The sequence below is a fragment of the Zingiber officinale genome, chromosome 1B, assembly GCF_018446385.1.
Source record: "Zingiber officinale cultivar Zhangliang chromosome 1B, Zo_v1.1, whole genome shotgun sequence".
Taxonomy (NCBI): domain Eukaryota; kingdom Viridiplantae; phylum Streptophyta; class Magnoliopsida; order Zingiberales; family Zingiberaceae; genus Zingiber; species Zingiber officinale.
In genome coordinates, this window is record NC_055986.1 from 78,609,639 (window position 1) to 78,615,408 (window position 5,770).

The following is a 5,770-nucleotide window of genomic DNA, read 5'->3' on the forward strand; positions in this document are numbered from 1 at the left end:
AAGGTTCGTTCCCCTCAAAAATGCTATGCATCGTCTACACAAGGTCTCAAAGAAATACTCAGTATCAAGAGAAACATAGCATTCATTTCCCCAGTAACCTAACTCGGTCTCAAAGGGGTGAATTACTAGTTTCCAATCACGACAACTATTTTTTTATCCCTTTTTTTTCCCATTTTTTTTTGAATGTTTGCAAAGTATCAAACTTGAACAAACCTTCATTTTTTTATTTTTTATTTTTTTGGGATTGATTTTTCCAAATGAGCTTACATTATCTGACTTTATCCAGTAACCAAAATGTAGTTGAGAGGTCACCATAGAAACACAAGTACTAGTCCAATTCTATGAATCATGACTATTTTAGAGTTATCAACTATCAAAAATAGGCATAGTGTATAGAGATCCTAAAACAACGCCAATACTTAAACTCTTATAGTAAAAACATTGCTGACTTCATACTATCGTAGATAGAAAAGGATAGATCACTAAACATACTAGCACATGAACCACATAAAATCTAGAATAAACATGCTAGTATTTTGCAATAAGGAACAAACAATTATAATATGATGTAGAATGCAACTACTAAGCAAAAAGAAATAAGTAAAAATTGAACTAAACTAAATGCATCTAATGCATCCCCCCAAACTTAAACTTTTCATTGTCCCAATGAAAACTAAAAACAATGTGGAGGAAATTTAAAGTAAGAGAAGTTACCAAGTGATGAGACATTCATGTTTTTGAAGATACTCCTCTATCCAATGCTCACATTCCTCCATAACTTTGAAATATACAAAAATAAGATAGACAAGAAAAATTAAGTAGAGGGTATGATTTATTAGCAATGAAGTAAAAATGAACTAAAAATAAAACAAGGAAAATGAACTTGGATTGGCTCCCAAGAAGCGCTTGTTTAAGGTCATTAGCTCGACCACCTCATTAGATTCATCAAAATCTCGCTCTTGGAGGGGTAAGATATTTTAGAACCCTCTTACCAAGGGCTCTTATTATGGAGGGAGCCTTCATCAAAAAGTGAAGAATCACTCTCTCCATCTTCGTCTTCTTGGAAATTCTTTCAGGAGGTCAAAGACGGTTCAGATCGAGCTTCCAATTATAGGCCCCATGAAAATCTACACACCCAAAAGAAAAACATACCTCTCCCAAGCATGGTATATTAGATGGAACTAGAACCTTATTAATATGAATTAATTATGTATCAAAAATTGAATCACATCCAATAAAATCAATTATAGGTACATCTATGAAAATTTCTAAAAGATCACTAAGAGTACTCACCTTGCATTGTTGAGATGTACCTGAAAGTTCTAAACAATGGGATGTGACTTCTTCAAAATTAGGAATTGGTTTTAGTTCTAGCTCAGGTGGAAGTGGCTCTAAAAGTAGTGATTCTTAGGGCTTTGCTTCTATTTCACAAGTCCCTACACATTGGTCCACAACATACTCAATCCTTACAACTCTCATAATCTCAGAAGGTTGTGTGGACAAAGGAGGTGATTCTGTTGCTTCCACAACACAACTCCCTATACTTCCTTCCATAACATCATCATCAACACAAGCACCAAAAAATAAACCAACTTCCATATCCTCAGTGGGAGAATCATCTGTGGGAGGATCATTAACTTCATTTGCAGTTTTAAGTTGATCTACCACATCACATTCATCATCTGAAAATTCAATTTCCTCATAACACCCTGTAAACCCAGAAGGTAGATCTGAAAACTTGTTGTCCGCTGCATTATCATCACAATTCTCATCTGAAGAGTCCTCATCTTCATATACATCTAGAAATCTACACTCAACCATTTTTGTATCACAGAATTTTCCAAGATCTTTATCTTCGTTAGCCCCCACTAGCCTTTGTGGAAAAGGAACCCTTAGTGAAAGTCTTTGGAATGGTTGAGCATATGGCTGAGGTTCAAATTGCTTGTCTAGTGATGGTCTGATCAATCGTTGAGGGAAAGGTACTTGTGGTATTTGGGAACCTCCTGGAATAATGGAACTGAGTTCATGTGGTCTTCTATTGTTCTTCTCCTCAATTCTATACAAGTCATTTTTCAAAAGTTCTTCATGATTCTTGCCACTCCTCAACTTACTATCATTACACTTTTCACTAGATCTTATTTGTGTAGGAGGGGGATCTTCTTTGAACCATTTCAAAACTATGCTCTCAATCTTTGCCCCCAAATGTTTGAACTCCTCATTCTGTGACTTCCGAATTTCGAAATTCTTGGATAGTTGAATTATATTTCGTTTGACAGACTCTCTAGTATTTATGGCTTGCACTTCTTGAATATTTGAAGGAGTTCCATCCAACTTTTATCTGACCATTCTTGGAGATTCAATGTCACTTGATCAATCAATGTATATGCGCCGTCCACACTTTTATTCATAAAAGAACCTCCAACTGATGAATCCAAATAACATTTATCTGAGAAAGAAATTTCCCTATAAAATATGTGCAAGGTAAGCCATTTTTCCAATTCATGGTGAAGGCACTGCCTTTGTAGACTCTTGAATCTGTCCCATGCTTCAAATAAAGATTCTCCATTTGCTTGAACAAAATTTGTGATGCAACTTCTCATGTAGATTGTTCTGCTTGGAGGGAAAAATTGATACAGAAATTGCTGCTCTAATTGTTCCCAACTTGTGATGCTTTGAGAATGAAGAGAATATAACCAAGTCCTTGCTTTATCCTTGATACTGAAAGGAAATGGCATCAATCTAACTGCATCCGTTGACACTCCTTCATAGTCCACCAAATGACAAAGCTCTAGAAATCTCTCAAGGTGCAGATAAGGACTTTCTGATACTTCTCCTCCAAATTTATGACCTTGTATCATGGAAATTAATTCTGGGTCTAGTTGGAAATTTTCTACTTCAATATGAGGCTGCACAATGGGAGACATAAATCTTGCAGAAATAAGTGTCGAGAAATCTCTTAAGGCCCTACTTGACATGTTAGTACTCATCGAAATAAAATGAGTAAAAATAAAAATGAAGAATTAAAGATAAAAATAAAATGCTACATGAAAAACAAGAAACAAAATGCAGAATTTAAATTGCTAGAAAAAAATGCAGATTTTTTTTTTAATTATGAAAATGGAAAAACTCAAAGCTATTCACAAGTCTAGATTAACTAAATTACTAATCTACTAATGTTAATGCGAACAATCCCCGGCAACGGCGCCAAAAACTTGTTACGCAACCGCAAGTGTACAATTTCGTTGTCAATAATAAAAATATTGAATCCACAGGGACTATTGATTAAGCACTAGAGATATCGTAAAGTAAGTTATCTAGACAAACCTAAGATTGGTGAGAAAGGAGAGTAAGAGAGAGAGAGAAGGAAGAGATCTTGGAGGGAATGAGCTTCGGGAGATGGATTCTAGGATTTCAGTTTCATTGTAATACTGGGAGATACTACATAGATTGCTTAGTTTCTATCCTCTATGTCCATGCTTTTGTAGGAAGTTAGATTGGTCAATATCCCTAAGTATCGAATAGAGATGATCCCTGTGAAATCCTGTAATGGATAACCCCCTTGTCACGAGGGCGCCTCAGTAGATCATAGGAATTCATGTCTAGTAAATAGCAATAAGGATAAAGATAGATGGTACGGGTCCCTACTTCCTTATGGAGGAATTACCTCTCCTTCCAAGAGAATGTCCTAGACGTCCGTGAACGGGTTACCCTTGTCACTAGGGCCCCTCGGGTGTATGATCTAGAGCACTCTCTCTACGAGAGCAGCAGTTCCTAAGGGATTGTTTCTGTTGAACCCCGTGGTTGTCTTGATGTGATCAACCAAGTTAGTTAGGTCCTGCTTTGTGTTTGATCTCTGTGTCTGAGTGTGAAGGAGCTTAGGAGCGCAGGAAGTCGAGCCGAAGACATAGCTAACGAGAAGGACGACACGGGAAGGGAGCCGACGGGCTCGGTGCGCCTGAAGGATGAGAGAGCAACGGAAGAGTACACCTGTGGGCGAGAAGAACGTGCGCGGCGTTTGAGGGACGTTAAGCCGGGGAGGATAGCTACTCGAGGAGAAGGCCAGAAATTGGGTTCGGGTGAGCCCTATTTCAGTTGGCCAGAATCACCCAAAAGAACGGAGCCTCGGAAGTCAAAGCAAAGAAGAAACGGAGCTGTGAAGACTGCTCGAGGCGCCTTCAACCAATGTTGAAGGCGCCTCAAGCTGAGGCGCCTCAAGACTCAGTCTGACGCACCTCAAGAACTGAGGCGCCTCAGACCTACTTTGAGGCGCCTTCATCCTGGTCAAATGTGACCGTTCGCAGCGGATAGAGTTCTATCCGCTACACCGAGTTGGAGGCGCCTTGGACCCTCGGGATAGACTTTCTAGGAGCTATTTAAAGTCCCCTGGAGCTAGGAAATGAAAAACAACTCAAGCAATCAACTGTGTAGTCTTTCCTAGCAATAGTTCTAAGCTTCCAAAGTGTAAAAGGCTTCTCCGCCTTCAGAGAAGGAGATTTTTCTAGTGCACGCTTTTCATCGCCTTGGATTAACAACCCCCTGGGTTGTAACCAAGTAAATAGCTGAGTTCCTTTTCTATTTCTGTTAATTTGTTATTATTTACTATTGCTTTTATTTTGAGTTGAAAACTCCGAGGAGGGTATACTTTATTTTTTAGAAGCAATTCACCCCCCTCTTGCCGGCCTCGGTTGCACCTACAATTGGTATCAGAGCCAGAACGCCTCAGAAGGACTAACCGCCGACTGAAGCACAACGATCAAGATGATGGCTGGAGCGAACATTCATCCCCCGAAGTTTGACGGAGACTTCGCAACATGGAAATGCCGGATGAAGGCATTTTTCAAAATCGACTTCGATATTTTACTAACTATGAAATATGGTTTTGAAGTTCCAAAAGACAAAGAAGAGCATCAGTGGAGCAAGAAGGAACAAGCCGAGTTTGTCGCCAACGGAAAGGCAGAATTCCACCTGCTTAGAGTGCTACCTCCACAAGAGGTAAGTCGGATCAGAAGTTACAACTTCGCGAAAGATCTCTGGGTGAAATTCATAGAGCTCCACGAAGGTACCTCGGAAGCAAAGCCAGCGAGGCGCGACATCCTCCGGACTCAACTTACGAATCTCCGGATGAACCAAGGCGAGAAGGAAGCGCAACTCCAAGCAAGGATCAAAGAGCTGATCACGCAACTAAACAATCTTGGAGAAGAAGTAACGAATCGGGACTCGATCCGGTATGCGCTCAACGCCTTCCCCAGAACTCTAGAATGGGCGTCCTTAGTAGATACATATTACATCTCTATGGACTTTGAGGTAAGTACTTTAGAAAATTTATTTTCTACTTTTGAACTTCACGAATATCGAGTTGTAGAGCCCAATGGAGTAGAGATGACTAGTTAGAACATTGCCTTAAAGGCAAAAACAAACACTTCTGACTCTGACGCATCGATTGACGAAAACGAAGCTGCGTTAATGGTAAGACGTTTTAATAAGTTTTTCAAATCTAAAAAATTTAGATCGCAGTCGAGTAAATGTCATCAAAAGACAAGGACAATCTGTTGCTACAATTGCAATGAAGAAGGGCACATCAAAGATAACTGCCTGAAATTGAAGAGCAAATAGAAAGAGAAGGAAAAGGTAAAGTAGAAGTCAGAATCCTCCAAATACAAGAACCTGAAAGCGACATGGTCAGACTCATCCTTCGAATTAGACCTCGAAGAATTCTCAGGGTTAGCGCTAGTGGCAAGCCATCAACTGGAAAAAGAGTCAAGCTCAGAAA

General features: G+C 39.5%; 1 non-coding gene across 1 annotated transcript; it reads left to right on the forward strand.

Annotated features, from left to right (window-relative positions):
• The first annotated feature begins 2,496 nt into the window (after positions 1 to 2,496).
• LOC121993886 lies at positions 2,497 to 2,602 on the forward strand. Its single transcript, XR_006115462.1, has one exon. It is a non-coding gene; the product is annotated as a small nucleolar RNA R71 (small nucleolar RNA).
• The last annotated feature ends 3,168 nt before the right edge of the window (positions 2,603 to 5,770 follow it).